The following is a 24,461-nucleotide window of genomic DNA, read 5'->3' as shown; positions in this document are numbered from 1 at the left end:
TTGAGTGAGTTATATACTCTCTCTGGACCTCCGTTTGCTTATTCAGGCAAGATAGATGATAATAATAGTGCCAACATATAAGGTTGCTGTGAGGATTAAATGAGTTAATACAGAAAAGAACAGTTGCAATGATCTCAAGCACACTGTATTCTAGCTATGCACAAGTATAACTGTAACTCATATGTGTTGACTAGAGTCCAGTCTATTTGGGCAACATTGTAATTAGATCATGGATTATTCTTTGAAAAATGGTCTGTTTAGTTCTCTAGTTTCTCTTTAACCCACCACAGTAATTTTTTCTTTAACTAAATGATCTTTCCTACCCAGATGCCCATGATCTCTTGATCTATAATTCAATTATATCCCCGTATCTTGTATTCTAATTAGAGATGTCAAATTAGCCTTTACTCATATGCTAACTCTAATTGGTAGTGGCTGTCAGGAATTACACATTGAGAGGAATTCTAAAGCTCAGGGTAAAGAATGGTTTTCAGATATATTACTGATTTCGGCCTCCATCATAGGAGGATGGGAAAGAACACAAACAGGGAGGTCTTATTTTCCATCCCTGATGTCATTACATCCACTTCTTCACTGTTACATATAGTAAAAATTGTTAGAATTTAGGAACTTTAATAATTAAATATGCTTATGCAATTAATTATCAAATCCCTTTGCTATATTGAAACAGGCAATGCAGGAGATGGTATATGTGAAGAGCATGGTGTTTGGGATGCAATGATTAATTTAGTGTTTATAGCTGGCTTAGTTAAATATCTTTAACACAAAAAAACAGAGGTTAAATATAAATGACATCAAAGAATATGTGTCTGTGTCCTCATTGGAAGGTTTTGCCAAACTATAAACAGATTTAAAATTTAACCTAAGAAAAATGAGTATAAACCTAGAACTATCTTGTCAATTTATCAAGATCTACAGTGTTAACATCACCCAAGAAGGGCAGAAATCATTAATAAATAATCTATTAAGTTGAAAACAAAAATGTCATCATAATTCCATTTACTTAATCTGATCCAATGATATAATTCCATTATTTAAAACCCAATAAATTTAAGAGTTGAGGTAACTCAGACATGCTGTCTGAAAATTTATTGCATGAAATGCTGGATATAATTCTTTACTACGTTAATTATTAGAGTTTTGAGAGTGAAATTATATACCCTCAAAGCAGTGTATGAAAAGGGAAATTATTTTTGTTGTTTGTTGCTTTGAAACATGACTTTACTGTCAAGGTCTATATCAAAGTGTAAATATTAGGATATGTTTATATCTGCAATTCATTGTTATATATTGTGGCCTCTTAGAAAGCACAGTTTTAAAAAATCTCCTCAGTGTTTCTATAGTCATGTCATTCTGAATTCTCACTTTGGGTTTCTCGCATTGTGGTTTCTTTATTTATTTATTCATACTCATTTTTTTCATCCTTCTCCTTCTTACATTTTATTAGATTTTTTTTTTCTATTTCCTGCTTTCTACTTTACCTTTTATTTAAAAAAAAAAATTGTGGCCTCATATTTATCTTTTTATTTTTATTTTTAATATTCCTAAGCATCATCTACCTCCAGATATGTTTCTAATGATTATCAATCATTCTTACTCAATATTTTAACCTTTTTATCTTTTACTTTATATCTCTATTCCTGGTCTCAACCAGTAAGTAGGTGGTTTATATTGGAAATATTCTCAGGATTTTCCTCCATATAACCACCATGAATTAATTACTAAAATAGTTTACATCTAATATTTATTTATGATTTCTTCAGGCTTTATTTGTTATCAAGGATTGTATTAACTATGAAGAATAGACATTGCCTTTTAGGTATAAGTCTTGAATCTTTATTTTTCACCACAAATAAATGCTGTGATAGAAAATGTAAAATTTATGGGCTTAGCTAAAAGAAATACAGCAATCTCTTTAAAACACAGTTCATTTATTCAAGCACCTATTAAACTAAAAGTATGTGAATATCCATTGGTATATTTCTGATTATTGCATACAATTCTAGACATTATATGTTCTTGATATATAATATTTGGTAATAAATTTATTGGTAAAAACATGGCATTTTATCGGTTTTATTCATTCTTTCAATCATTCACTGAAATCCTCTGGAACTACTTATATAAAATAAGTATATACTTATACTTATTTGTCTTTTCATGCAACTAGTTGACCATTTTGAGATAGACACATTGTTGAATAATTGGAATTCAATTTTGTAGACAATAATATTTTAAAAAAAAATAATAAAATACCAAATAAAGGACTTTTCACCACATCCTGTACAAGGAAAGGGATGATATGAAGGCTTCCAAGTGGAGATTGCACCTCAGGTGAATCTCAGAGAACAATAGGACTAAACCAGCCAAATAAGGCCGAAAAGGGAGAGGAGATAAATTCAGACAGACACACAAGCAAAGGCACTCTTTCTGGGAGAATAAGAGATAGATGAAAGGGAGGAAAGGAAAGAGGAGGGGAGAGAGGAAGAGAGAGGAGAGAGAGTTTGAGACAGATTGAGAGAGCTTGCGAGAGTTTGAGAAAGAGACTACAAGTAGATAAGTAGCTTGGAATGTTAGTTTGTTTGGATTTAGTGCCCAAATGTGTTTATAATGAGAGGTCAGATAGGGAGGGAAACATGTCTCTGGATTAAGATTTCCAGAACAGGGGAAATAAAAAAGTTTAATTCCAAAGTTAAACTCTTCGATTTATGCAACAATAATTAACATTTGTGATGTATTTTACTCTTTGCCAATAATCCCACTTTCATGATCTTATTTATTATTAGGGAGAATCCTATGAGGCCAGTCTAAGATAATTCCCGTTTTACCAGAGGGAAACTGAAACTTATCAAGAATAATTAGAGTCAGAAGAATTCGTAAGAGGATGAAGAAGGGCTCAAAACCAACACCACTAATTTAGGGCCAGCTGTGCCTGTGTCTACATCTACATCTGAATCTGTAACATTGTGTGCATTTGTATTCTCAAAGTTTACGTCATAATAATACTTCTTATATTGAATAAGTATATTCCTCCCATAATGTGATATATAAGAGAACACTGAATTTTCTGTTTGGGGCATATTAGCCACTAGAGAGTGATCTTGAGCTCTTGTGTGGGGACAGCTAAGACAGGGAATTAATGGAATCATTCAGTTGCAGACACATCAATTGGTGACGGGACCCATATTGCACATTTCTTAGTGGAATAGCAGCCATATCTTCTATTCAGACAGCACATTGATAAGACGAAGGATTGGAAAGAAATTTACCACTTGCCAGTTGCATGTCCCTGAAAGACACACTTCCTCAAGAATTGTTCATTCAGTAAGCTCACTTGTATCAGTCCAGATGGGTGGGGTGGGGGGGAGGGGGCGTTTAGTAATACAAGTTTAGTAATATAAGTAATAAAGTAAAATTGTTTGCAGTTTCCCCTCTATTTGCAAACAATTTTATTTAAAGGTCATGCTCATGTGGAACTACACCTGAAACCAGTTTTCATAGAAAGGATCACTAGTTTTTAAAAACTCAACAACATATATAACTGTCTGTGTACAATTTGCAAACTCTACACATAAAATCTTAGATATTTAACATCACCTGTACTCCACTAGTGTATTTGTTCTTTCCTTGTTTCTTTAAATCTTTCCCATTTTATCTAAAGTCAGTTGTCTGGCATCGTCAGTTGTCTGGCAAGTCTCTACTGTTGATTCAGAGAAGACAGCATCAGGGTATGTTTTGCCTAGAGCTCTGCTTATTCAAGGTTATAAACATTCATAAGACAGTAAACTTGAATTTCAAATAACAGGAGAAGCAGGAAATTATAAATTATACATATAAGCTACTTGGTTTCAGTCTCTGGAATATTAACCTAGATAAATATGCAACAATGAGTGTTACTAGAAATGTACCTGTCATAAAATGGGGGACAAATGCTTTCACATGTATCATGGAAAAAGACGTTTTTATCAAGTTTCTCAGTAACAATCTGGAGGAACACCAGAGAGTGATTTGGGCAGAGTTGCAATGCTATATCAGCAGTGGCAGTCAGAGACATGAAGCAGAAGTTCAAGCAAGACAGGAAAGTGGAACATGACTTGAGAGGCTTTTTTGAAGTTACAATCGTAGTGAGAGTTAGGAGTAATGATGGAAAGCTCTTCCGTGCCTGAAGGATAACTGAATTAAAGAATCATAGACATTAAAAGTGAGAGCGCTCCATTAAGCTCACCTCATTCATTCCCTGCCAGCAGAGGATTGTTCCCTGTAGCACATTCTATACAGTACAATGGAATAATGTTTGGGAAAAAAAGGAGATGACAATGGCTTCCCCCAGCTTACACTAGATAATCATTGTATATCAGAAGCTCTCAAACCACCCATCCTGTGCTCTATCCTAGTTAGCAAATTAAAATGATTAATGAATTTGGAGACTCCAGGTCTAAATAACAAAGGAGGAACACTTTGTACCAAAGTCATAAGAAAAGGCATTGGTTTAACGGAAAAAAAACACACCAAAAAAACCCTCAGTAGAAATGGACTAAAATGGAATAAAAGAAGAGTTAAATACAAAGGAGCCTTTCCCCTAGGTGGGAGTGGGGGTTCAGATACCTACAAGAGCTTACCCATAGTAAGTGTTATTTAAGCCACCGTTTGCAAATCTCTGAAGTTGAAACCTTTAGCACAGGGTTTTAGATAGAGGAAATGTTTTATTCTCTTGCTTGCGAATTGTGTTCCTATAATGAAAAGATTTCTTAAAGGTATCCAGGGCATTAAGAATTGAATAACTGAATGTGGGTCTCATAAAGGGTAATTGCTATGTTCTGACTGAATACAGAGTATGCCGAGATCAGTGGGTAGGAAGTTAACTGCAAAGGGCAAAATGCAATGAAATGGGCCAGGAAGTGATATTCAGGAACCCAAGATCAGGTTTTAGCCTGTTTGTTTTTCCAAGGGTTTGTTGCCATATTAAGTCTCATTTTCCTAATCTTTTCTTCGTAGCTATTAACATGACAAACCACAGCATCTGGTAAGCTGTATTCTATTCCTAAAAGAGTAAAATAATAATGATAATTAACCACCACCAACCCCCTCACTCACATTGAAGAGGGAACAATGGGAAGCCTTTGCTTCTGAGATCCTCGCGATGCCCTAGTGATGAATGTATTTTGTCCTTCAGGCTGAGTGAGAACGTGAGCCAGTACAGCCTGCAGAGCCAGGTGATTGCAAATCTCCCATCCTCCGTGAGCCAACTGGTGCTTAAGTCCTTAAGTTGGCAGAAAACAAAAAGGGCAAAAGAGGGCATCGTCAGTGTATTTCTGGACATTAGCTGGTGAGCCTCTCTTCTGAAGGGTCAGCTCAGAGTAGAGTGTTGTGGTCAGATCTGCATAGACCCCTGGGAGTATGGACTGGCTGTCCTGAAATGATGATGTATATCTGTAAGAAATGGGCATTTCCACACATTTCATGGTACTGCTATTGCTACTGATTTTCTCTTGGTATCAGATTTTGCAACCCAGTGTATCACTGATTTGCCATTTTAGTTTCCCCTCAGAAATGGGGATAATTACAATGACTGCTCTGTACTCTCACCAATTATGAAATGTATAAGCCATAAAATGCTATATTTAAACTCATTATAGTTGGAATTATTGTGAGTTGTGTGCTCCTGTTCATTTCCAGTATTTTTTGCTGGTGAAAAAGCTACCTTGTTTTCTTCCTGGTTGCCAATCTGTCAATCTGCCCACGAATCAACTACACTATTTACTTTGTGCTTACGTTGTGTTCCAAATTGTGTTTAGTGCAGTGTGTTGAACTTCACTTTAAGAGATCCCTTAGTTCCATATTCTCAATAAAAACGATGGGCTGTATATTTCCCTTGTGTAGGAAGGTTTATCATCTTTATATTCCCTAACTTTGGTTTTTATTGAATCATACTAATTCTGAAAAATGGAATGGAGCTTCTTCTCTTTAAATTTTTATGATGAATATGTTTGGAATGTGCTTTCTCCTTTAAAGAGACACTCATTTTGCTCTGTAAATTTAGAAGGAACTTTTGGCCGTTTCTATGTGTCATAATTGTATTTACCCTTTAAGACCCAATGCCATATGATTTTCTTGTGAAATGTCTTTGCTATAAGAATTTGGATTCTAGAGCCAGATGACATGAGTTTGAATCTCAGTCAGTTCCCTTATTAGCAATGGAAATTGTGCAAGATGCTTATACTCTCAAAACTTGATTTTCTTTTAGGTAAATCAGGGTGACTTATGGGACTATAAGAAATAAAGTGTTTTAAAGTGCTATGCACAGGGCATGTTACCTAATAAATGCCCAATAATATTATAATTATGTCCATTTATTTTCCTCTATACTTCACCATCATTTAGTTATAGCATATATAAATATTTGTATATGTATGTAACACATACATCTTCTGTCCTAAAAATCGAAAGGATTGGACGACCAACACAGTATTAAAACCCAGGGAAAATAGAACAACATTAGATAGCACTTACCGTATGCTAAACTCTGATGTTCACAATGATGTACTTTGTTTCAAGGCTTAGGGTAGACTGATGTGAATTTTATCTATGCTAATCATGCATGCCTTGTAGATATGGAAATTTGACATAGAGATAGAGACTTCCTAAGTAAAAAATTCTCCAAGATTTGCACACATCAAATATTGCTGCATCAATAATAGCAATTCCATTTAAAACAATGATCTTTTGGAACAGGTGTAACAGAGACAGACAGAATTTACCACTTTGATCTATGATATATGTATTATTGATCCTTTGAGGTTCACATTACAAGACAGTCTTCAGTGGATCAATGATATTTTCCTCTGTAATTGTATTAAAGGAAGGAAGAGAATGAGAATAAAGTCAGGCAATAGAAAAACATTCTACCTTCAGCTGAGCTTGGAAAAAGAGAGCTAATGAGTTGGAGAGTAATAAGAAGACTGGTATAGGCAACAGGAGTTACAGGGGAAAAATTCCATTTACCAATATCAGAGTAATTAATGGATGGAGATTGCAGATTACATATTTCTATGAGGGAAACTATAAGAAGTCCATCATAACTTTAAAAAAATGAAAATAAATGTTAGAGAAAAATGCAGTGAAGAGATAGTGTTTCAAAAAGAGGAAATGGTAGTTGAGTGTGTAGGTGTGGGTGTTGCTATACCTCTGTGATCGGCTTCATGTGGATCATCATAGAACTTGAAAATATGACCCCTGAGAGTCTACTGCCGAAGTGAATTGAGTAGTTAAATTGAGAGTCAGTAAAGGTATGGATAAGAAGTTAGGCAGAGATGCAACTGTGACACAGTGGTGTACGTGGACAGATTTGCAAAAGGGGTTCTAATGTGCTTTTAATGGGTTTGTAAAAGCTGTGGAAATCTTGGCACACTGCCCAAACCATCACAGCTCTGTGCAAGTAGGTCGGATGGAAAGCTTGAGACAGACAGTTAGATGAACAGCATGGAGCATACCATGAGAGGCTGAAGGCCAAATAAAGTTTATTAATTAGGGAAATTAATTGGTTAGCTGTGACTTTTTCCTCATGTGGTCAAAATGGATTGGGAAAAAGGCCTGAAAAGAGAATGCAGTTTAGTAACTGAGTTTAAAATATAATTGTCTTGTAACCAAACCTAAGAACTGAGATGGAAAATGCCAAAGGCCGAGAGGCCCAAAAATCATACTGTGCTATCAGTAACTGTCATATTTATAAGGTATTATTTAACGATTCTTGTTTCTTAGGGACTCTAGTTCAAATTAATCCAGTGAAGGATCCTGGCAAATTGCTTGATAACAGAAGTAAATTAAATGTGATTTCAATGTACAATGGCAGCTCTTGAATAAATCTTACTAAAAATATCTGTGCCATGCATTTCTCCTGACCAAATTTAGCAGCCTTTTCTCTCTCAAACCTTCAAAACTTCATAGATTTAGTACTCTCAACAATTATGTATATTTTTTTTACTGTTTACCTTTTGAGTTTTCCAAAGAGTTCTTGAGACTACATTCCTCTACTTTCACTATATGAGCTCATTTTTTTCATCTAATGTTACATTCCATGTATGAACAATATATCTATTCCCTTTCTTTTATTTTTATAGATTGTTCTCAAATACTTTTTGAGAATAAAATTATCAGGATGTTCTTAGCTTATCAGGATGTTCCATACATTTCAGCGGTTGATGATAAGAACTAGTAAAACATAAGAACTCAGATAAATGACTTCTTTATTCAACTGAAAATTAATATTAAAATGTTATTTTACAGCTGAAGCACTTTCCCATGTGCTATTTCATATAATGTTTATCATGGATTTGTGAAATAGATGTGATTCTAATATTGTAGATTTGGGATTAACGTATTACTCGTCTACTCTTTTCAAGCTAACTACTTTATGGAACTCAGGCTTGAGTATTTTGACTGTCAATTCAATATTATTTCCAAACTCAACACACACAAAAATATTTAGTTTTTAAGCTCATATGACACTATGCTAGTAACTAAACTGTAATATATTTTGGTCCCCAAATAAATGTGCTTACAGTCCAATGGGAAAGGGTGGCTGTTTTGAGTCTATGTGGCAAGAGCTTTACTAGATTTAAGTATGGAGGCAATGGAAAGACAGAGGAGGGACAAGTAAGAGAAGGGTAAGGGGAGATTTCCTGAAGATATACACATCCAGCCTGACTCAGAGTATGAATAAATGACAAATCGTTTACAGTCCTACACACATGCTAGGTTCTGGAAGTGAGAGAGGGTATATATATACACAGAGGAAATTTCATGTAGGTATTATGGTATGAGTGAGATCACAGTACAAGAGAGGATAGTGAGACATAAACATGGGAATAGATATGTGTTTCAAGCTTTTAGACTTACTTGCTAATTTGAAAATTTCTATAACATGCAAAGGAGACTTTTGCACATACTGAGTACTTGGGAATAGTTGTCAACTGACAAACGCATGTTTTGACTCATAGTCCTCAGGCTCTTTCCTCCCTGTGTTTGTGTGCAGCCCATTTGCATGCAACAAATAAAGAGTATCATGAGTACTTCAGTAGCTGTCACTGCCAGCTATTAACAATAGGCTAGATTTACATTTCTTCTCTCTATGCTGTCCTTCTCCTTCAAGCACAGACCTCCTTGTTAAGTGCAAAGTGAATATCTGAGAAATATTTACTACGAATGTAGAATTCTGCCTACCTACTATCATCTGCTGTTGAAAATTCAGAAAGAGAGTATGCGGACAAATAAGTAACATAAAACTCAGATAGCACTGAACATTTCTGTTATAAAGCAGTTTTGTCTTTCTAGACAGGAAGCATTTTTATCTGTGATGAAAAATGATTATAATTAGTTTGGATGAAATTTAAGCTCACATCTGTGCTAAAGAAATAACATACTCTTTGATTTCTCAAAGTCTATAGAAATTTTACATAAGGGTATTGTTAAGAAAAAAGATCCTACTCAAACCACTATGGAGTATGCCAAGATCACTCCTTTGATAACTTTTCACCTTAGTTTTCCCAAATACCAATACCGAGTTGGGGGTATGCCTTTTTGAATCTCATATATATTTCACTAATGTTGAGCCTCCTGGCAGAGAAGTCTTATACAAGCAGAGTATAGATTGAAAACAGTTTAGGAGCATTTCAATTAGGTTTTTATTTAACAAGTTTGCTTGTGACAAAAGAAATTGGGTTTCTCTCCTACCAAAAATTTTATTTACTTCCTGTCACTTACCTTATAAAGTTCAAATTTTTCAGCTTTATGAGATATGATCAACAAATATGGTGAATGTTTAAGTTTAAAAAACATATTACAGTAAAAGACATGTTGCCATTAATCCCCCTCAAAACACTCTCCCTAACTTTGAACACACTTATCCCATTGTTCTTGCCATTTCCTTAAGCAGTTCTGGAAGTCCTCTTTTGTGAGTGTCTTTAGTTGCGCTTCCATGGCTGCCTCAATGTCCTAAACGATTTTGACTTTGGGGGAGAGCCAGAAGTCACATGGTGCCAGATCTGGTGAGTAAGGTGGATGAGGACACACCGTACTGTTTTTATTTGACAGAAATTTCCATACCAGAAGTGATGTGTAATACAGAACCTTTCTGTTGTGATCATAAAATACGGTGAGTGCTGATACTGAGTGCCATCCAATGGAAAGGCAGGATCTTCAATATAGGAAGTGGTGTGTCGAACCTTAGTAGCGGTGTGTGACAAGTTTCAGCTTGTTCAGTGCAATCAATTGGGTGTGAGCTACGGTTAAGAGAAGGCATGTTTTAAAGTGCACTATAAATCATCCACCATCATGACAATGCTCTGTGTCACACATCGCTTCCGGCATAGGGAAGTTTCTGTCAAACAAAAACATTACAGTGTGTCCTCATCCACCTTATTCACAGGGTCTGGCACTGTGCAACTTCTGGCTCTTCTCCAAAGTCAAAATGACCATGAAAGGTAAACTTTTTGAATTGATTCAGCCATGACAGTGCAATTAAAAACACTCACAAAAAAGGACTTCCAGAACTGCTTCAGAAAGTGGCAAGAAGGATGGGATGAGTGTTCGAAGCAAGGGGGAGTATTTTGAGGGGGATTAATGAAAATGTGTCATTTATTGTAATAAAGTTTTTTTAACTTAAATATTCACCATATATTTTGATCACTCCTCATATATTCAGAGCCTACCTGTTTTTACCAAACAGAATTATTGAATATTCTACTCATAATATTTTATGCATGTGATTGCTCTTCAGATAAAATGCACATATGTTCACATACTTCCTATAAGCCAAATACTTGTCATAAACAATAACCTCTAAGGAAAGATCTAGTTATGATTCCCCCCACACACACACACTTCACTCACAAAATGAGGAAAAATGAAACACTCAGGTGCATACATTTGTCTACTATTGCTCATGATGAATATTTAATTGGGAGCAATAAGTAAATTATAAACATAATTGAACTGGAGCAAGTCATCTCTATTAACTGATCTTTTCTCTCAGTGTGCTTCCATGTCACTTGAGAGGTGTATATCCATTAAATGGGCAAGTAAGACCCAAGTGCTTTCCAGGAAAGGGATTACTGGGTAGGTAAATCACAACAGGTCTATATTGGTTAAGAACACGAGCTGTAGGGTTGGGTATATCTGGTTAAATCCCATCTCTGCTCTTAATTGTTTGGCTATGAGCAAGCCTCTCTAAGTCTCTAACCTCTCTAAGCCTCAGTTTTCACAGGAAAAGATAAGGTTTCTACTTTGGCCATTATTAGAAAAGTCATCACATGTACTTCACTCTGACTATGTGCCAGGAATTGTGATATGAACTTAACAATAATATCTTTTTCAATACTCACAGTAACTCACTGACGTGGTGCCAGAATTATCTTCTTTTAACATGCCTGGCACCTGGTGGGATGCGTCAGCTATATCTCTTCACACAAAATATCAAACAAAGCCTTTTGTCTCCTCAGACAAGGAGAAACAGATCATGACAGAATTTCACTTTGAAGATTTTTAATGCAGTTTAATAACATATACAGGACAGAGAGATAAACCTATTAAGAGTTTAGATACTTTTCATTTGTTATTTATTCATTCAATAAATATTTATATGAAACTGTAATACAGAAAAATGATTGTGGAACACTTATCCCATGTAATTATTAATTTATGATTTCTATCACCCACATTGTAGGTGATAGAAGATTACAGAATAGACTTTCACTAAGTATCTTTATAACCAGTTTTATGAATAAGCCCTGTAGGTTAGTTAGAAAATGTGAATGTTTTTCGCATAGGTATTTGGGAAGTACAGTGAATGTATTTACGTATGATAAAAAGAATAGGACAAGAAAAACAAAAGAAGGGTGAGATGGTTTTTGAATATAGGCGAAGAATATCAAGAGTGAAAAAAGCAAAAAATATAAGTTATCATTGGTTTAAAAAGTCTGGAGTCAGGTTAATAGTATGAGGAGTTAAGTGACAAAGAACATTTTAATATCAAACAAAGAATTAAATTGAAATAAACAAAGGAATGTCAGAATAAGGGCAAGAGAAGGCAAAGACTTCTATCAAGCACTGATGAGAATTCTTTAAATGAAAGTGTGACTCAGAATGAATTATTCTTAGTGTTATGGTTACTTGAGAAGAAAGCTGCTAACAATTATTGAATAAAGGTCAACATTTATTTTGAGAAATCTTTTTTTTAATCTCTTTTGAACCTAGAATTTTTGAGAAATTTAATTTTGATGGCAAGCGTTTTGTGAATCTTAACTATAGTAATTAATGGTACACATCTTAAGTCAATGCTTATTTGCAAATATACTCATTCACAAATATGTCAATACTTTTTCTTATTTTGGATTCAAATAATTTTAGAGGTCTTGTAAAGCAGCATAACTGTAACAATTCAAGTCCCACTGGTTCTTTCCCCCATCTGCTCACGCAGAATGTCAAGTGTTTGAGGGCCTCAGAGGTTGTTTTACATCCATATAGAATCACATTATGTCTTTCAGGATGCAGCTGCTGCTTCACTGTCTTCCTCTGGGACCCACTAAAAATTGCCATGTCCTCCCATCACCTTTGTCCCTTGTTACAATGTAGGCCACGGAATCTTTGAAATGCCCAAATCCAACTCTGTTTCATTATGAGGTAGGTGAAAATACCTCTCTCAGAACTTTTTTTTTTTTTTTTTTTTTTTTTTAATCAGTGACAGGGCTAATCAGAAGGGCTGTTTGCATCACAATGACTATTTCACCTTTAGAAAATTATGTCAATTTTTGTTTTGATTCTATTTCTGCTTCTCCAATCTCATGTCTCTGGCTTTTGTCAGAAGCTTCTATGAAAGAGTCAGAATGAGTCCAGTGGGTATTTAAATAAAAGATAGGTGCTCCTGAGAGCCACCAAGTTGTTTTTAGCTTTACCCTTGAGGCCAGACCTTTATTCCTTAGTCAAGCTTATTGAGATTTGTTCATTCTTCCTTTAGGTTGAATTTTTTTTCAGGAAACCCATTCATATTACATGAAAATAAAATGTTGGCCTGTTTGTCAGCCAAGCACAGCAGAAGTTCAAGCTGATTTTCTGCTATAGGTTAAAGGGAAATAATAATAATAATAATAATAATAATAATAATAATAATAATTTATTATCATTTAACCAAGTGCCTTATTTGTGCCAGACAGTGTTTCAAAAATAATTGAGTCCAAAATTTTAGAGGTAGAAAAATAGCTTTCAGATTTTTATATTTTATATTTTATGAAATTTTTTATTTTATATCTCCAGTTCTTTAAATTTGTCTAGTTTATCCATACCCTGCATAAATACCAAGTAGGCAACACCTGTTTAGGAAATTTCCCTGAACTATTCTCCATTTTACTCAACCTACTTTTGTGATACTGGCTTCCTTCCCTCTCAGATTTTAGATCCATATCCTGGCTTGTAAAACTTGCTTTCAACTTTAGCAACAATTTCACTCTTCCACACTTGACATCATGGATTTCACCTTCCCACCTAGATTTTGGCATTACTTTGTCTCCTGATTTTACACTTCCTAAATTTTTATGGAAGAAAATGAAAATTATAACTCTTTCCTCTTTATCCCTGGTCCCTCAATTTCACTCCCAGTGGTATGGACAGAGAAGGAGAGATAAGTGGTTTGCATAATAATTAAAGTGCCTCATTTAATAGGCATTACAGCTGAATTCTAGAATGGTTGTATGATTTCTCCAAAGTGATTAGATGGGAAACTCCTTGAAGGTAAAACCATCCTCATTAAAGTTTGCATCCTCTACTCAATAGAGTGTATTCAAAAATAAGGTAAGTAACCAGCATTTACTGAATTGAAAGAAACATAAATAATTAGTGACAAGAGAAGGACTTTGTAAATATGTATATATTTGTGTGTATTCCCATCCCCCCATCTTCTACCCTCCCCCTCTCCCGATGCAGAGTAGATGTTCCTTCTCTCAGCTCTTTAGCTGCAAAGGAAAGTGAGTATAACATAAGTTCAGCTGATTTTTTCTTCCCATCTGAAATTTACCTTTTGAAAGAATGCCACAAAATGCAAGATCAGTTAAAGATTTTTGGAAGAGACTAGAGTCGAGAAATCAGAGAAAAGTGCACATTGTCCTCATATGGTGTAGTGCAATGGCAGAGTAGAAGGTCGCAGGGGCTATGGTTCTACAGGAAATATAGGCCATAAAAATGTAGTGGTGAGGGGATGAGATGAGTTGTTATAAATAAACGTTTATCTCATTTATATTTGGCTCTGCTTTGCTTCCTGCCTGATTCCTAAATTTGTACTAGATTATGTGCTCTCTCCTGTCCTTCCAATTAATTAATTATCTGCTTAATTTATACAAAATTGTTATTTTCAACACAAAAATTGACTTGCTATCAGAAATGGGATACAAGAAATGAGAGTAAGAAAGACTTAGGATTTGTTACCCATCTTAATTTGAGCATGACTCAATTAGAATTTTCCTTAGAGCAGGGGCAAGCAAATCTAACAACCCATGGTATGTAGTGGTGAAATATCTAATTGAGTTATCACCTTTACAAAGCTGGACTAATATGCCTGATAAAAGTATGACTTTAGGAGTTTGAGTTGCTTCTGACCTTAGAACAGTATAAAGGGTATGAAAATAAAAAAAACAAACATTCCCACTCCCCCAAAGCAAAAACTATGTAGTAGAATCCTGCTTTTAATAGCATTGAAGAAGTTAAGGAAAATGACAACTACAAGACCCTAAATTCTTGACTTATAATGTATACTTCAATCGAAGGATTTCCATGACTCTGCAAGAAAAAACTCTTACCTATTTATTACGCTGAAAATATGGTTTAATTCTGTCAAATTCCAAATTTTAATGTCAGATTCATAAACTCACCAGGTATTTTAAGCAAAAAATAAATAAATAAATAAATAAAAATTATATATATATATATATATATATTGCATTTATCATAAATAAGTGAAGCCCTGATTTTTATGATGGAAATAAAGATTTTAAGGAATTTCAGCTCTTTGACACTCTTTGCATTCATTATTAAATAAAGCAGTACCTTCTCTCTTGTCACATCAAGTTTTTACCTCCTGGCTTGAAGATGCTGTACCTTCTTTATCTTAGCAAGTTTCTTACAAAAGTTAATGTATTTTTCTCTTGTTCCAGCCCTCAAGTCCTCTTTTCTACTAGATCAGTTGGGATCCAGTATGCCCATATTTCCAATTACTAAGTCAAACTCTTAAATATAATTCTTACATACCAAAATAATTGCAGGGCTTTTCTAATTTATATTGGCAGATACCCGGGAAATGTTTAGGAAAGGATACTGGGTGAATTTTCCCTAGGAATACAATAACTTAATTTTAGGTTAGGGAATTTACCATAATCTAAATTCTACTTGTTCAGGTGACTACATACTTGAGATTTAAAGAGGAGTTGTGCTAAACAAAGCTAACTATCAGAAAACTCAGTAAAATTAGCAATGATTGCCAAATTTTAGGGTCCCTCAGAACCTCTTCATTTGGTAGTATATAGTATATTCTCAGGACTCACAGAAAATTTAATTCATTAAATGTAGGATAAGATTTAGAAATACGCATTTTTAATGAGCAGTATAGACAACTCTTGTTATGTGATTGGAGGATCAAACTTTGATATGTTCAGGCATAAAGCAAATGTTTGGAGATAGGAGTGTTTAAAGAATGTGTTTTATTGGTGATCGACTATATGTTCCCTGATTTTTACCCTGAGAGTGGTTTCGAGGCATTTTTTTTTATTTTGAGAAATACAGTGGTGAGAAAGTCTTGAGATGGTTTTGAAACTACCTTGGTGGTTTTTCTCTATAAGATGTAAATTCTGCTTAGAGATTTTGCAGATATGATTTATTTAGGAATGGGAGGATTCTGCTGTCAGCGAACAGGGAGGGCCATACAGTTATCAAAGATACAGTGGTGCATCACCTTCACAAAAAGCATGTCCATCACAGAAACCAGAATAATTTCATTCTTAGAGACTCTTGATTGTGCTTAATTGATAGAAACTCAAGACCACAATAGAAAGTCCACTGAAAATTTGTCTGATTTGTATAACTCCTGTTCCCCAGATAAAACGATGCTGCTTTGACTCATCATGATGGAATTGCTTTGCACCCAGATCCCGTACCCAGAGTCTCTTCAAAGAAGATATTGAGTATTTTTGAATAAGGACTCAGTAATGACATTATAAATCTGTTTATTGAATCTTCCTCATGCCCACTTCACAGGGATCATTTACCAAGCAAATATTTTCTGGGGAAAAGATAAAACCCAAACATTTCAGGGATTTTTCTAATTTATTTCTTGTACCTTAGAACCCAGAATGGCAATGAAGAATTTCAGTGTTATGGAGATTTATGGGGTTAGTTGAAACAAAGATATTTCCAAATATTTTAAGCAGCAAAATGTTTACCATCCCAATTTCTGCATGTGTAATTGGAACTGATATCTCAACATCATACAGAATTCCCATTTGCATCCCTCCATTACCCATGTGGTAATACCTATTATAGCAAGAAGAGCCAAGAGGAAGCTCGTGGAACTGTCTGTACCCAGAAAAACACTAAATAAAAAGCACTAACCCATTCCTTGGTTAGTGGCAAATATTAATCTTACCATCAAATTTAAAGTTGTAGGCAGATGATTTATATCCTATTTAATTTCTAGTTTGACCTATGTAAACAGCAGGTACAATCTAATATTTGGCAGGTCACAAGGACCTTATAATATGGACTGAGGATGTTGGAAGGCTACAGGAAATATAACTGTTGGAAATGGAAGAGAACAACAGCCAGAGCTATTTTTTATATAACACACATAGTGGTGTTCTCTGTTATATTGTACAGGTACAGTACTCTAGACTTCCCAACAGGAACTTTGCATAACTCTTGGATAATTATTGCCATTGCTGTGTTTCACTGAGATATAGTTGTATTGGAGAAGCCTGAACTTGAGGCTGGACGTTCCATGTGACTTTCATTCAGGAAAGATGCACTGCTTCAGACAAAACCCTAAAACTGAGAGGGCAGGTCTCCGAGAAGGGATTCTATAGTGTCTCTCACTGTATCTTGGGTTTGGTTGTTGAAGAAATGAGATGGTGTAGAATGTATTGGATGGTAGGGAAAAAAAATGGATTTGTTCATGAGAGAAGTCAAATTTGTAACTCAACAGGGCATCTGACTTGTAGAAGACCACGTTATAGAAAAATGAACTTTTTCTGTAAACTAGAGGACATGGTGTATGTTTACTTCTGTATGTTTTCCTATATTAATTCTAATTCTTTATTAAATTGTGTTTTCATTTTACCTTCAGGGGTCTCTTCCTCCATCCCTCTCGCCCTCTATCTCTTATTCCCCTTCTCTCTTTTCTATGAAGGATAAATGAAGGAACTGCCAATTTTTTTCTGATTCAAACACCTGGAGGATACATTAAAAATCTGGTATTAAAGACTGTTATTTTTGAGATTTGGGATGACTTAGGATATATATTCAGAACTAGGACAGAATCTTAATTTGATAAAATTTGCAGTAATCCTGATAATTCTCTTTCACCACTCCCACCTCCCAGAAACTTTCCTTCCTGGACTGGTAAATAAAGGGAAGACCATGTTTCTTAGATGGATCAGAGTGTTAAGAGGCTTGCAGACCTCTTCCCCTTCTTAAACTAGCAGGATAGAATATCCCTGTATCAACTAGGGGTCAGTCAGAGACACAGAACCAGTAGGAGATACATATTAAGATATTTATTGCAAAAAATTGTCTTACACGCTTGTGAGAGCTGGCAAGGCAAGTCTGAAATCAGTACAGCACACTGTCAGATAGGGCAGGCTGGAGCTCTCAGCATGAGATGAAACGGCTATGAGTAGAATCCCTTAGGTTAGCCTCAGATCTGTTCTTAGGGTCTTCCAACTGATGGAATCAGGTCTATCCAGATGATCTAAAATAATCTCCCTTACATAAAGCCAATCGATTACGGACTTTTACTTGCATCTGCAGCTACATCTAGATTAGTGTTTTGTTAAATAATTGGAGACTATAGTCTACCCAAATTGACAAATAATACTGACCCTTACAGTTCCTAAGTTGAATCTTGGCAACAAATATTGTTACTACATATTTCCTTATGTGGAGATTTTCATTGTCAACATTAGTTGACAGGGTTTTCATTGAAGAAGATTGAGAGTATGGCTTTTTTCATGCTATATTTTGCCTGTTTAATGTAGGGGATCATCTGTACTTTGTAATAATTGAATCAGAGCACACAATTTCATTTTAAAGTAAAAGAGAGAATCTGGACCAGATAGGAAGCCCACAAAGTTTATGTAACAAGTTCTGAGTCATTTCTCAGATAGAAGAACCAAATAATTTCATGGTACTGGTTTACATAACTTCCTACAATTTAGTGTGTGAAAAAAATTGCCTGTTACAGAAATTCATTAGAGTTATTTAAGCTTATAAAGTGGTTGCTTCAAGGTATCTGAGTTTTGCTTCACCATTGTTCTCAGCATAAAGGGAGACATGTACTTATATGAAAAATGCCTGGCTTTCTGCATTACGGGTTTTATGTTGTGTGACTTAGTCAAGTAATGATATTCTATTAACTTCTAAAGATTTCTTAGTACTAATTTCTTTGCAAATTAAGTAATAATCATTTACATTGAAAGTGACTTCTCTTGTTCTTTACCTACCTAGCTGTTAAAAATGTGGCACTAGAATATAGGAATGCCAAGGTGTTCAATTTACACCACGCTACTGAAGCTTGGAGGTTTCATTAAAAAGTTGATGTTCTCAATGCCTCCAGTCATAGTTCTTAGAATAAGGAAGTGACTGCTGGGCAATGTTCTATTAAAGATATTATCACTATGTTTCTTGTTAGCATTAATGTCTAAATATTCTATCTGCAGAAAGTTGGTGATCAGAGGGGGGTGATAGAAATTTTGAAAATATTTTTAGAATCCACTCATGTTTCTCTATCTCCACAATCATCTCCCATCTCAAGTATATAATTGTCTTTCTGCTGAATTACTGCTTTCTAACTCTTCTGGCATCCACTAAAATGTAAATATGAGCATGCTAGTGCTTCCCCTAAAGCCCTGCAATATCTTCTAGGGCTCATTAACAGACATTTTAAGGAATGGTATCACTTGTGTTCCTTCTCCCTCCACAGCTTTATCTTGACAGTTGCCATCTGTGGTCTAGCTAAACTGACCTCCTTAAATACTACACTTCCTTTATGGTAGAGGTTAACATGCAATATGATATAAATACCTCGAAGGCAACCATCTGAGATTACAAATAAGTTTCATAATTATGTCATAGTCTTATGTATCCTATTGAGTATATGACAATTATTGAATTAATCATACCCTTCAGTTTATGACATACTGAATCTTTTAAAAATATTTTATTTACTTTTTGGTTACTGTTGCCATTCGATATTATATTAGTTTCAGGTATACAGTATAGTTATTAGACATTTATATAACTTATGAAATTATCCCTCTGACACATCTTATACCCATTTGATACCATACATAGTTATTACAATATTATTGACTACCTTCCCTATGCTATACTTTGCATTCCCATGACTGTTTTGTAACAGATAATGTGTACTTCACAATCCCTTCTTTTTTACCCAGCTCCTGCACCCCCTTCCCACCTGGCAATCATCAGTGCTTTGTATCAGTGAGTTTTTCTGTTTTGTTTGTTCCTTTATTTATTTTTTATTTTTTTTATTTTTGTAGATTCCACATATAAATTAAATCATATGGTATTTGTCTGACTTATTTCACTTAGCATAATACCCTCTAGGTCTATCCATATTGTTACACATGGTAAGATTTCATTCATTTTTTTTTTTTTTTTGCTGAGCAATGTTCCATTATATATGTACCACCTCTTCTTTATCTAATTGTCTATTGATAGACCCTTAGGTTGCTTCCATATCATGGCTATTGTAAATAATGTTACAGTGAACATAGGGGTACATATAGCTTCTTGAATTCGTGTTTTGGATTTCTTCGGAAAAATATCCAGAAGTAGAATTGCTCGGTAATAAGGTAGCTCTATTTTTAATTTTTTGAGGAACCTCCAAATTGTTATCCATAATGACTGCATCAATTTGCAATCCCACCAACAGTGCATGAGGATTCCCTTTTCTCCATATCCTTGAAACACTCGTTGTTTTTTCATTTATTGATGATTGCCATTCTGACAAGTATGAGGTGGTATCTCATTGTGGTTTTAATTTGCACCTGTCTGATGATTAGTGATATTGATAATCTTTTTGTATGTCTATTGGCCATATATATGTCCTCTTTGGAGAAATGTCTATTCAGGTCCTCTGTCCATTTTTTTATTGGATTGTTTGTTTTCTTGATGTTGAGTTGTATGAGTTATTTATAAATTTTGGATATTAAACCCATAATGGTTGTAACATTGGTAAATATCTTCTCTCATTTGGTAGGTTGTCTTGTTGTTTTCTTGATGGTTTTCTTTGCTGTGCAAAAATTTTTAGTTTGATGTAGTCCCATTTGTTTATTTTTTTTACTAAGAACAATGTCAAAGACTTTACTGCCTATGTTTTCTTCTAGGAGTTTTATGGTTTTGGGTCTTACATTTAAGTCTTTAATGCATTTTGAGTTTATTCTTGTATATGGTGTAAGAAAGTGGTCTAGTTTCATCTTTTGCTTGTATGTGTCCAGGTTTTCCAATACCATTTACTGAAGAGACTGTCTTTACCCTCGTTGTGCATTCTTGCCTCCTTTGTCATAGATTAATTGACCATATATATGTGCGTTTATATCTGGGTTCTCTATTTTGTTCCATTGATGTATGTGGCTGGTTTTATGCCCAGAACATGCTGTTTTGATTGCTATAGTCTTGTAGTCTGATATTAAGTAGCATAATATCTCCAACTTTGTTCTTCTTTCTCAAGATTTCTTTGGCTATTTGAGGTCTTTTGTGATTCTATATAAATTTTAGGATTATTTGTTCTACTTCTGTGAACAGGGCCATTGGTATTTTGATAGGGATTTCATTGAATCTATAGATTGCTATTGGACACTTTAACAATATTAATTCTTTTGAACCGTGAGCACAGTATAGGCTTCCATTTATTTGTGATGTTCTTTAGTGTCTTATAATTTTCTGAGTACAGGTCTTTTACCTCCTTGATTAAATTAACTTGTAGGTATTTTATTTGCTTTTTGATACAATTGTAAATGGGATTCTTTGCTTAATTTCTCTTTCTGATAGTTTGTTTTTAGTGTATAAAAATGAAACCCATTTCTGAGTATTAATTTTGTATCCTAATTTACTGAATTCATTTATCAGTTCTAGCAGTTTTTTGGGGAACTCTTTAGGGTTCTCTATATATAGAATCATGTCATCTACAAATGACAGTTTTATTTCCTTCCCAATTCAGATGCCTTCTATTTCTTGTTTGATTGCTATGAGTAGAACTTCTGATACTATGTTAAATAAAAGTGCTAAAAGTGGATCCCTTTGTCTTGTTGTTGATCTTAAGGAAAATGCTTTTAGCTGTTCACAGTTCAGTATGATGTTTGTCATATATACTATGTTGAGGTATGTTTTCTCTCTTCCTACTTTGCTGAGAGTTTTTATCATAAATGGATGCTGGATTTTGTCAAATGCTTTTTTTGCATCTATTGATATGATCATATGATTTTTATCCTGCATTTTGTTTATGTGGTCTATTACGTTAATTGATTTGTGAATATTAAACCAACTTTGCATTCCAGGAATGAATCCTACTGGGTCATGTGGTATGATGTTTTTAAGTATTGATGAATCAGGTTTGCTAATATTTTGTTGAGGATTTTTGCATCTATGTTCATCAGAGATATTGTCATATATTGTCTTTGTCTGGTTTTGGAATCAGAGTATTGCTGGCCTTATAAAATGAGCTTGGGAGTCTTCCCTTCTCTTCTTGAATGTTTTTGGAACAGTTTTAGAAGAATAGAGCTTAATTCTTCTTTGACTGTTTTGTAAAATACACCTGTGAAGCTGTCTGGTCCAAGACTTTTGTTTGTTGGGAGTTTTTTTATTACTAATTTGATTTTGTTAATCGTTATTGGTCTATTCAAATTTTGTTTCTTTTTGATTCAGTCTTGAAAAATTTTATGGTTCTAGGAATTTATCTATTTCTTCCAGGTAGTCCAACTTGTTGGCATATAATTGTAGTATTTTCTTATCATTTGTATTTCTGTCAGGTCAATAGTCATTTCTCCTTTTTCACTTATGATTTTATTTACTTAAGTCCCTTTTTTTTTTCTTTCTTGATAAGTTTGATTAAGGGTTTATCAATTTTGTTTATCTTTTCAAGAGACCAGCTCTTGGTATGTTGGTTCTGGGGCCTTTTGGGAAGGGTTTTGGTACAGGTCAAGGTCAGCCTATGTCTGTATCTGTCCTGGGGCCATCTGGTAGGAGCTACAAAGTGATCTGTGTTTGGTAGCTGCCTGTTCTGGACTTGGAGTCACCTGGGGAAGGCTATGCTGTGAACTGAGGGCAGGTGCCACTAATGCCATGCTTGGGACAACTTAGCAGGAAGAATAGGGCACACTGAGTCCAGACACTGTTTGTTTGGGGTTTATGGACCTTTTAGAGATTTTAGGAAAGTCTGCAGTGTGGGCCAAGGCTGGCTGCTTGTGAGGAACAACTGCTGAAAGAGGTTGAGGCCAGTTTACAAGTTGGGTGGGGCAGGTTCTCAGGGAATCCCCAGGGTGGAGTTTAAGCTCTGTTAGCAAAACTAATAGAGACTCAGATTTGATGCCTGCTTGTAGACTGGGTGCAGGGAGGGCTCAATAAAGAAATAATGAACCCTGGCAGCACTTCTGTCTGGGAGAGAGTTGCCCTTCCTGCCCTTGCCATTATGCCAGGCAATTCAGTTTCTCCCTATATGTCTCTGGTACTTTTTGAGATGCTATAGTGTGCTTGAGCTTTGGGTGAGTGTTTGTGAGTGAGTGAGTGTGTGCTTGGGACCTGCAAGAGGACACATGAGTTTGCAGCAGCCCTCTACTCAGGATGGGAGCCCCACTGATTTTCACAGCCAGATGTTGTAGGGACTCCTCTTCTTGGCACTAGTGCCTTTGGCTGGGTAGCCTAGTGTAGGACTGGGACCTCAATTCTCAGAGGGCACCTCTACAGCTGAGATATCTCTCCCAATTCTTAACCATCACACGTGGGTGTGGGACCAGCCTATTTCACATTTCTGCCTCTTCTACCAGTCTCAACATGAGTTATTTATATCTTTAGTTATAGGTGTTCTGTTTAGCTAGTATTAAGATGGTTCTGAATGGTGGTGGTTCTATAATTTAGTTGTAATTTTGATGTAGTTGTGTAAGAAGGTGAGCAGAGCATTTACTCCTTGCACAGCATTTACCTACTCTTGACCAGAACTCCTGACATGCTACAGCTTTATTAGTTCTTCATTGCCTTCCTTTTGTTGCTTCATTCCTATTCCATTTTTTTTTTTTTTAATACAAAACTATCCCAACATGTTGATATGCATCTCGAATCTATATGTATCCTTGAATCTATCTGAATCTTTAGGGCTGTTTTTTCCATGTATATATATTTTTAAAATTTGATACTTATATCATGATTTAAGATAATTGCTAGCTCTATTTTGTTTGCAAGGAAGGGCTGAGTAAAACCAGTTCCTTGGATTTCAAAAATCTAACTTGTTTTAACAACTGAAATTTGGGTGTGTCAATGTAGAATACAAGAGCTTCTTTAGGCATTGATTTTAACTTCCTGCTATAATCTACAATATATTAGACATATGTAAAACTTATGCATTTTAAAGTAAATAATCCTCATTGACAAAATTAAACTTATATGAGTCTGATCATTGATGTATAATTTTCAGGACCTTCCATTACATATGTTTTCTTCAAGACTGTCATTGTATTTTTCCAACTGCCTAGAATTTTTTATTCACTCATATACCCCTCCCACTTCCTTTTACTTTTACTTGATTAATACCTTATGTATTCTTTGGATTTCAACAGAAACATCTGCTTCTTAGGAAGTCTTCAATGACTCTCAGGCCATATATCTCCTTTATATACATTATCTCTTCTGTACTTTTCCTTTCTTTTGATTCTAATTCTGTAATTAAATATTTATATATGCCTGTTTCCAACAAAGAATGTAAGTTCCACTGGAGTGAGGTAAGGTATCATTGTATTTCTATCCTTAAGGACTGGTGATATTCTTAGCTCTTAGTATATGCTCAATAAAGATATTAATTAATCAATTAGGGAACCATAATTTTATAAAGCATGAATCATTGTTCACTTTTTTGATGAAAAGATCAGCCTACAAGTAAGAAGGTTGATATCACAATAAGG

Source organism: Rhinolophus sinicus, chromosome 14 (genome assembly GCF_057876585.1).
Source record: "Rhinolophus sinicus isolate RSI-liver-muscle chromosome 14, RSI-T2T, whole genome shotgun sequence".
In the NCBI taxonomy this organism is placed as follows: Eukaryota; Metazoa; Chordata; class Mammalia; order Chiroptera; family Rhinolophidae; genus Rhinolophus; species Rhinolophus sinicus.
The sequence above is the reverse complement of the archived record's forward strand: the minus strand, read 5'-3'. Positions refer to the sequence as shown.